Source organism: Neoarius graeffei, chromosome 5 (assembly GCF_027579695.1).
Source record: "Neoarius graeffei isolate fNeoGra1 chromosome 5, fNeoGra1.pri, whole genome shotgun sequence".
In the NCBI taxonomy this organism is placed as follows: domain Eukaryota; kingdom Metazoa; phylum Chordata; class Actinopteri; order Siluriformes; family Ariidae; genus Neoarius; species Neoarius graeffei.
The window spans coordinates 102,719,432-102,728,876 of NC_083573.1; positions in this window are offsets into that span (position 1 = coordinate 102,719,432).

Below are 9,445 nucleotides of genomic sequence, written 5' to 3' on the forward strand. Positions count from 1 at the left end.
ACTGAAAAAAAAAATCCTTTGGATTTACTTGATTTTAATGTATACATCGGTCCCACATGATCAGAATGTGTATGACTGACATCATTTCCTTCTTTTTCTCAATGAATTATTATTTTTGGGGCGGCACGGTGGTGTAGTGGTTAGCACTGTCGCCTCACAGCAAGAAGGTCCTGGGTTCGAGCCCAGCGGCCGACAAGGGCCTTTCTGTGTGGAGTTTGCGTGTTCTCCCCGTGTCTGTGTGGGTTTCCTCCACAGTCCAAAGACATGCAGGTTAGGTTAATTGGTGGCTCTAAATTGACCGTAGGTGTGAATGTGAGTGTGAATGGTTGTCTGTCTATGTGTCAGCCCTGCGATGACCTGGCGACTTGTCCAGGGTGAACCCCGCCTGTCACTCATTGTCAGCTGGGATAGGCTTCAGCTCGCCTGTGACCCTGTAGGACAGGATAAGCGGCTACAGATAATGGATGGATGGATGTAATTATTACTTGTTCAACCAAAATATTTCAATCATGTTCAACTATTTAAAAGAATCAAGTTGATTTAACTTTTTTTTTAACTATTGCAATGCCAATTCATGGAGTAATGTTAAAGTGATATCATGTTCAGGATACCAGATTTTTAAATGTAACTAACTTGATTTGTGTATGCTAATATTATTTAAAGGTATTATGTAACTTAAAAGCAATTTTATGATGTCCTTACAACCCAAGTTAGGTCTCTAAATTTAAAATTTATTTGTTAAAGCCAGCCAAATTGTTTTGTATTTAAAGTTTGTGCAAATACAAAAATCAAATATAAAAAAAAAAAACATTGCATTGACTAAAACCAAAGATTCAGGGTTCTGGATTAAACGTTAACTGTATTGATCCTTAAACTTTACAGATCACACATTTTACCTGAACAGAAGGACTCAGTGCAGTTGCCATACAGTAAATTCAGCATAAAAACACCCAGCAGATACAGTATAAACTTATCATCGTACATTAAAAAATACTGTGAACTGTTAGTACAGCACAACAGTGCATCTTCAGGAGTGAATACAAAACAATAACAGTATTTTATTGACGTAAGCCAAACATGCCACAAACTGAATAAGGAAAATAAGCTCTAGTGCTTCATAAAAAATAAAAAATTTACCATGAGGGTTAACCCTGTGAACACCATTTTACACAGCTGACAATTTTGACAAATCAAAGTGGATTTACAAACAAAAAGTAATCAACCCTGCATAAACTCATCACTGAGAAATAAACACACATGCACACAAAAGTGGATACACAACAGAAATCAGTCTGAGCCGTTGACTGAGAGCCTGTTTTTCAGAGCAAGTGCTTTGTTGGAAAGTTTACCTCCATCCAGTTCCATCCTAATCTTTTGGATGACCTCAAAAGTGTAGCGGAGGTCAGCAGGGTAGCTGAGGTTCAGTGCATACATCAGTCCAAACAGCATAGCAACAGCTAATGCTACATTATCAAGATCTTGTAACACCTTGATGCCTTCAAGAACAATGCCAATGTCCTCTGCTTCATCACTTGAAGCATGTTCTTTAAGAACATAAATCCCAATGGTGGTGTCTTCAATGGCCTCACTGATGGTGTTTTGATCCATGCTCTGTACAAAACAGACAAAAGGTAGGTAAACCAAAGTTAGGTAAATCAAACCTTTTCACCAAGCCCCATCAAGAAAAGAATAAACATAAAATAGTGACACTGTAGATCTAGGTAAGGTGAAAGTTAGAATGAAGGTAAATTTAAAGACAAGAACAAGTAACTACAGCAGAACATGATATAAACATTTAATAAAATGGAAGCATTATCTGTTCCATGAGAACACACTGTGAACGCACCTGCTGATTGGCTGAAATAATGTTGTGAGGCTCGGTCCGAACCACTTTGTTGCCCAGTTACAGAACCATGGTTGTGTATGAACACTGGATTCTTTTTCAGTGCACACACAGATCAGACAGCTGGCGGACCATGAGGAGATATTTACTGAGTTTGACAAAAAGTGTATTGCACAATTGTTCTTGAGAACCATTTATTCTACCTTTAAGTTAATTCGTCTACGTGTGTGTGTGATCGCAGCCTATACTGCCAGACATGACGTGGAAGCGCCGGTAGGGTTTTTGTAATTATGTAGAATTCCTCTAGGGGTCAACAGAAGTTGCGCGCTGTAGCTTTAAAGGAGAACTGAAGGCAAAAATTTTTTAATCATCAAAATACTATTTATGTCATTTTATTAAATATAGGAATGCATTTTTGATCGCTATTTTGTCGCTGCTATAGCAAGTTATGAGCGTTTGAAATATGCTCTGTAATATATCAGTCCATATGTCAAAGCAATGGCCGTAAACGAGATTCGCTGAGACCTGTGCGAGACATCGTAGGACGGAAGTATAACATTAAAATCGCGCCTCTCCTTGGTTCACCTCTGAGCTTAGGGCCATGAAGGCGAAGGGAAGGTGGCTAGAGCGCCTTTATAAGAAAACCGGCCTTACTATTCATCTTTCACTCTTCTCTGAACACATCGCAAAGTATAAGGATGCTCTTAATGCTGCCCGATCCTCTTACTACACGAACATCATTAAGAGTGGCAACCATAGACCCAAAGCTCTGTTTAATACAATAAATAAACTTCTTCAGCCTCCTTCCTCAACCACTCCCCGTTCCTCTGCTCAGTGTCAGGCTTTTTTGGATTTTTTCAATGATAAAATTGACAGTATTTACCAACACTTTCATTCTGAAATTCATTCTTCTGTCTCGCAAGTAGCTCTTTCTCATAAAGCTGACTGCTGTCTCTCTGCTTTCTCTCCTGTTGATTCTTCTAAAGTATCAGAAATCATGACTAAGGGCCCGTTTACACGAGGACGCTGTCGGGTAAAAACGACTAAATATTTTATCAGAAGTGCCTTTCGTCTACACGGGGACGGCGTTTCCGAGGCTGAAAAACGGATAAAATTGAAAACGCCTTCCAGAGTGGATAAGTTAAAAACGGCCCCCGTTGCATATCCGTCTAAACTACCCAATACGCGAAACTCTGCTCGGATCTGCTCACGTCGGGTACGCGTTTACGTCATACATATGTCATATACTGTATACATGCCAGCCCGGGAAGTAAGAAAGTAAGTAAAAAAGTAAGAGCATGTCTGATTACATCGATCCAACGGACCTTCAAGCTGCTCTGGCAGCTTTAATAAACGTCCAGGAGTCCTTCGAACATCTATACCGAATCTGCACATATACCGTTAATGAACAGAGGCGGGTATAGTATGCTCTTACTTTTTTACTTACTTTCTTACTTACCATAGCCAGAGTCGTCAAAGCTTTCGCGGTGCAGATGTGCAGATCAGACAAGACGGAAGACGTTGCGCATGCGTGCAGACATAGCGGAGGTCTTTCACAGCACCACCTGGCATGCACATCTGTGACAGAGCGCAATGCGTCTGTCACTAAACAGCGGTTCCTCCCGCTGGTCATGTTTCAATGGTCACGTGCAATGGACTAAACCACAGTTGCAAAGACATTCCAAATACAATCTGTGTTGTATGTCTGTTGTGGGTTTGGTAATGGGGGCTTTACGGGTACATTTGTTACAACTTTTAGATATGTAAACCTGAAATGTTTGGTCCATGTGTTCATAGTAAAAGACGCGACACAGGTTTAAACGGCGCAAGCATTTATTAGTTTTCACTATAAACAATAGCGTGTAAAGATTCATTAAGTGCGCACGTTTAACATCTGAATCCTTTTCTGCTAGAGTTTATCTAACATCAGCCAGAAATGTTTGTGGCCATTTACCTGCGGTAGTCTTCCGGGTGCGGGACCAAACCAGAATGCAGGTCTCAAAGCGCTTTTCCAGGTTTCTTCCGTGATGCGCGGGAAAGCAGCTCATTAGAGCGGAGAGAAATGGTCTAAAAATCTTACGTAAGTGTTTGTTGTAATATTTAAGGTCTGCACATTGTTGTAGGAGTGTAATGCATGCAGTGAAAATGTTTAGAACTGTTAAAATCTGTCTAGATGTGTTGATTGATTTTAATTGTGTTAAGACTGTGCCGTAGTCTTTTAAATATGCGCTGCACTGTTCATTGGGGAGATGGCCTCGGCAGGGAGAGGACGCATGACTTGAGCTCTGTGTGAGTAATGCCAGAGTAGCCTAGCTTGCGTGGGCATTTTGTCCCAGAATTTTTTTTTGTTTGTTTGGTTTTGTCATCAGTGTTTTTTTTTTGTTTGTTTGTTTGTTTGTTTGTTTGTCCTGTTTGTGTTAAATGCCGGCTAAAGAATAAAAAGAAAACTATTTTTGTACAAGAATTTTCCTTGTTTTGCTCATCATTCTGACTGACTACTCCATCCGCTCGGCACACTCTATTACAACATCCAATTGAATTCCACACATTTATGCGTCACCGTATAGACGCAGATTTCCTCCTTGAAAACGGTCGTGTAGACGCGGAAAAAAGTGAGAACAAAAACGGACTTTTGCGTTTTTGTTTCAGACCGTCCCCGTGTAAAGTGGGCCTAAGTCCTCCTCCTCCTCATGTCTGCTGGACCCTGCACCCACTGCACTTCTTAAATCCTGGGTATCTGCTATCTCCCCTTATATTGCTCATATGATTAATCAGTGTTTTGCTTTAGGCACTGTTCCCATCTCCCTCAAAATTGCTTCAGTTACACCAATACTAAAGAAACCTGGTCTAGATTCTCTTTCACTGTCCAATTACAGACCCATTTCAAATCTCCCTTTCCTAGCTAAAGTAATGGAGCGAGTTGTAGCCTCTCAGCTTCATACTTTCCTTGCTCGTAATGATCTCTATGAACCCTTTCAGTCAGGCTTTCGCAATCTGCACAGCACTGAATCTGCTCTCTTAAGAGCAATTCTCTCTTTTATGGTCTCCCTGCCACATTGCTCAATCGCCTGCAGTTCATCCAAAAATCAGCAGCAAGAGTCCTCACACTCACCAAGCGCACTGCTCACATCACTCCTGTTTTACAGCAACTGCATTGGTTGCCAGTTATTTCTCAGGTCAAATACAAAATCTTGCTTTTAACCTATAAAGCTCTTCATGGTTTCGCCCCTTCCGATCTCTGTGAGCTAATTCATTTGTACTGTCCCTCCCGCTCCCTCAGATCTTCTGTCTGTGGACTTCTGACTGTCCCACGTTTTAAACTGGCATCTATGGGTGGCAGATCATTCAGTGTTGCTGCTCCTAAACTTTGGAACTCGTTACCACAATCGCTTCGTGACTGTTCCACTCTCTCTTCCTTCAAAGCTAACTTGAAAACTTTTCCCTTCACCTCACACTACGCTTCCTAGTGTGGCGTTTTTGTTTTTTTTTTGTAACTCCTGTGTAAAGCATCCTTGGGTTTGTGAAAGGTGCGATATAAATTGAAATTATTATTATTATTATTATTACAGCAGAAATCAAAGTGACCAACATCTGCCAACGTTCCCTGTGTCCGAAATCACTCACTCGTTCACTACTCCCTACTCCCTATAGAGGGAATTACTATATAGAGGACTATATACTGAGCTCATTGGTAAAATGTAAAAACGCTTTTGGACACTAGTCCGTCGCGCTGGTATTTACGTCATTACTGTCGTACAATTAAAATGTGCCAGATCAGTCGGCTGGTGGGTTTCAAAATAATAAATACATGCATGTGTTTGTGATAAATCCATATTATACTGAGCGCATTTCCCACATTCATCAATACAGAGTGCCTGCAGCTTTCAGTTCTTTTAAATCTTTCTTCTTTGCAGACTTTTAATTTGATTTCTTTCAGTGCGACCGCAAAAAAAGACGCGCGCGCCCTCTTTCGAATGGTGATGTAATCAAGCTGGAAGTTTTGTTTGTTTTGATAGCGATCAGGAAAGTTTGAAAAAAGTAGGCAGTAATCGTCATTTAAACTCGTTTTTGTGCGATATTTCGTTTGGAAAACAGTTTTCAACATGGCGGCACTGACACCTGGCTGACACTTCACGTTTCGAAGTCTCGCACAAGTCTCGTGAAGATCGCGCGGATAAGCGACGCCTGCTGTGGACCAAACAAACTAAACTCAGCACGGCTAAAAACCGAATAGGCCGATAAGTATAATATTTAATTGCAATTAGTTGACAATATGAGTAACGGTATAAGGTTACTAAAACTGAAAACGTAATTGAAAAACACGTTAATTAAGAAATAAAGCAAGTTTAAAAATGACTTCAGTTCTTCTTTAACATTGACATGAGCCCGCATTTTACTGACACTTGCACCAACACATTCATAGCCACACCAGCATTTATTTGACATGTTTATTCACACACACACACACACACACACAGTCCTAAACATGTCATTACTAAATAAGCGGCTGCTCTCCACCAGCTGCGACTTTTTTTTAATTTATTTATTTGTATACCGTACAATTATACTAAACAAACAATCACAATACAACTACACAAAAAAAACAAAAATCAAACACAACAACGAATTTAAAATTGAGTGAAAAACCAAAATCAACAGTGAGGAATAATGTGTATATGGAGATTTCCGTCCGTCCGTCCGTCCGTGTGTGTGTGTGTGTGTGTGTGTGTGTGTATAAGGAGTAGTACTGACTTACTGTTAGACCCGGGAGATGGAGGCTAGATCGCAAAGAAGGAGGGTTCCAAAAGAAATTAGTATTATTATCTTTATGTAGGATAATAATAAGAGAAATAAGAATAGGATAAGAATAGGAATAATTTGATTAGTTGACTGATTATACAGATTGCCTGGGCACCCAAGTATGACCACGGTGTCATCCCGCCCTCGCACAGGATAACCAAGAACAACAACACCGGCTGCGAGTTTAACGAAGCACCGTGGTCAGAAGCAGGACCGGGAGCCGGGGCTCAGCGGAGAAACACCATTATTGACGTTAACTATCAACTGTAAATTAACTAGCAGGTGTTAGCTAACATTCGAAAACATGCAATGCATATATATATATATATATATATATATATATATATATATATATATATACACCAGAAAAAGTTAACAGGCTGTTGTAATTGTTCTGTAACATTACTGTTTGAAAACAGCACTCGAGTGGACTATCGCCCAACTTACTTGAACACAAACATATATAAATTTGAAGAACTTACTTTTTCAGTGATTGGGTTTCTCTCCACGGTGACTTGTTGCTGAAGAAAATGGAAACTTGTCCATAATTTTCGCGGGCTTGCAGGTCTTCTTGGCTTATTTGGCCTCCAACTTATCGGCGCATTAGTGCCACCTTCTGCTCCGGAGTGGTTAACGACACTTTCTGGCGACATTTGAACGTATTCCGAGTTAGTTTTTTTTAATTCAATAAATTTCAATCAACAAGAAATAAATTATTACATTCAGCATTCTCTATAAACAACTTAAGTCTACTTGATTAATCCATGTTCACAAGCAGAATATAAATTAATTGTGTTGCATTTACTCACTTCATTTTTGGAAATTTAAAGACCCGATATTTCCCTTTTTTCAGTGTGAGTGAGTGAGAGAGAGAGAGAGAGAGAGTGTGGGTGAGAGAGTAGTAGTGCGTGTGTGTGTGTGTGAGAGAGAGAGTGTGTATGAGAGAGAGAGAGAGAGAGAGAGAGTACTGTGTGTGTGAGAGAGAGAGAGAGAGAGAGTACTGTGTGTGAGAGAGAGAAAAAGAGTACTGTGCGCGCACGTGTGAGAGAGAGAGTACTGTGTGTGTGTGAGAGAGAGAAAGAGAGTACTGTGTGTGTGTGAGAGAGAGAGTACTGTGTGTGTGAGTGAGTGAGAGAGAGAGAATACTGTGTGTGTGTGTGAGAGAGAGAGAGAGTACTGTGTGTGTGTGTGTGAGAGAGAGAGAGAGAGAGAGTACTGTGTGTGTGTGAGAGTACTGTGTGTGTATGTGAGAGAGAGAGAGAGAGAGAGTACTGTTTGTGTGTGTGTGAGAGAGAGAGAGAGTACTGTGTGTGTGTGTGAGAGAGAGTACTGTGTGTGTGTGTGAGAGAGAGTACTGTGTGTGTGTGTGAGAGAGAGTACTGTGTGTGTGTGTGTGAGAGAGAGTACTGTGTGTGTGAGAGAGAGAGAGAGAGTACCGTGTGTGTATGTGTGTGTGTGAGTGAGAGAGAGAGAGAGTACTGTGTGTGTGAGAGAGAGAGAGAGAGAGTACTGTGTGTGTTTGTGTGTGTGTGTGAGAGACAGAGAGAGTACTGTGTGTGTGTGTGAGAGAGAGAGTACTGTGTGTGTGTGTGTGTGTGTGTGTGTGAGAGACAGAGAGAGTACTGTGTGTGTGAGAGAGAGTACTGTGTATGTGTGTGAGAGAGAGAAATAGAGTACTGTGTGTGTGTGTGAGAGAGAGAGAGTACTGTGTGTGTGTGAGAGAGAGTACTGTGTGTGTGTGAGAGAGAGAGAGTACTGTGTGTGTGAGAGAGAGTACTGTGTGTGTGAGAGAGAGTACTGTGTGTGTGAGAGAGAGAGAGTACTGTGTGTGTGAGAGATTTTTGATTTTTAAAGCCACTTTATTTACAGACCCTTGTTTATACCATTGAAATATACTTCAAATAAATGAACAGCATTTTTAACAAACAAACAACCAAACAAACAAACAAAAAAGCATACAACCAAGTTCTAGACTAGAAAACAAGAAAAGGTCACATCCTCATCCCTCACTGCACAAAGTACTTCCCCACAACACCACCTGTCAACAAATGTATCAATATCTTTCATAACCGCATAAAAATGGAAATCAATAAGAATCCTGGATTTCACCAGACTTGAAAACACACGTACTGCACTGCAAGCTAAGTCTCCAGACACCCTGTTCCTCCTGCTGATGTAAATGGCCATTTTTGCCTGACCCAAAATAAAGTTTAACAGCTGACACTTGGATCTGTGCTTCTGTGTGTACCTGAAACCCAAAATAAAAGTCTGCACAGAAAAAACTTCACCAAAGGCCAAAAACAAATTTGTCAAAGTGCCAAACAAAGGCAAAAGTCTTGAACAGTGCATAAAACAATGAAAAACAGTTTTTCTCTGAAAACAAAAAGGGCAGTCTTGACTCACTGTAGGGTTGATAATACAAACAAACGCATTAATTGCCAAGATACCATGGAGGAGTCTCCATTGCAAATCACCAACCTGTTTTTTCAGGGGCGGCTTGTACAGTGTCCTCCATTCAGGTTTCACATCATTTTGTAACTTAAAAACATCTCGCCAAGGGGTGTCGACTCTCATATTAAGCTTCTGTTTGTTTAAAACAATCACACACAACTTATAAAAACCTTTCCCGCTCAAGGTGGCCAGAGAAACCCCAACATTCTCTCTGCCCTCCAATAGAGCCCCTGTACAATCCCCAAGTTCAGGAAAGATGTTCAGCAAGGGGAAAGGGTCGTCTTTGATGGGGAAGTCAACCCCCCCCACTGAACCTTGTCAACATTCTAAGTTCATCCGCTGAGAAGCACT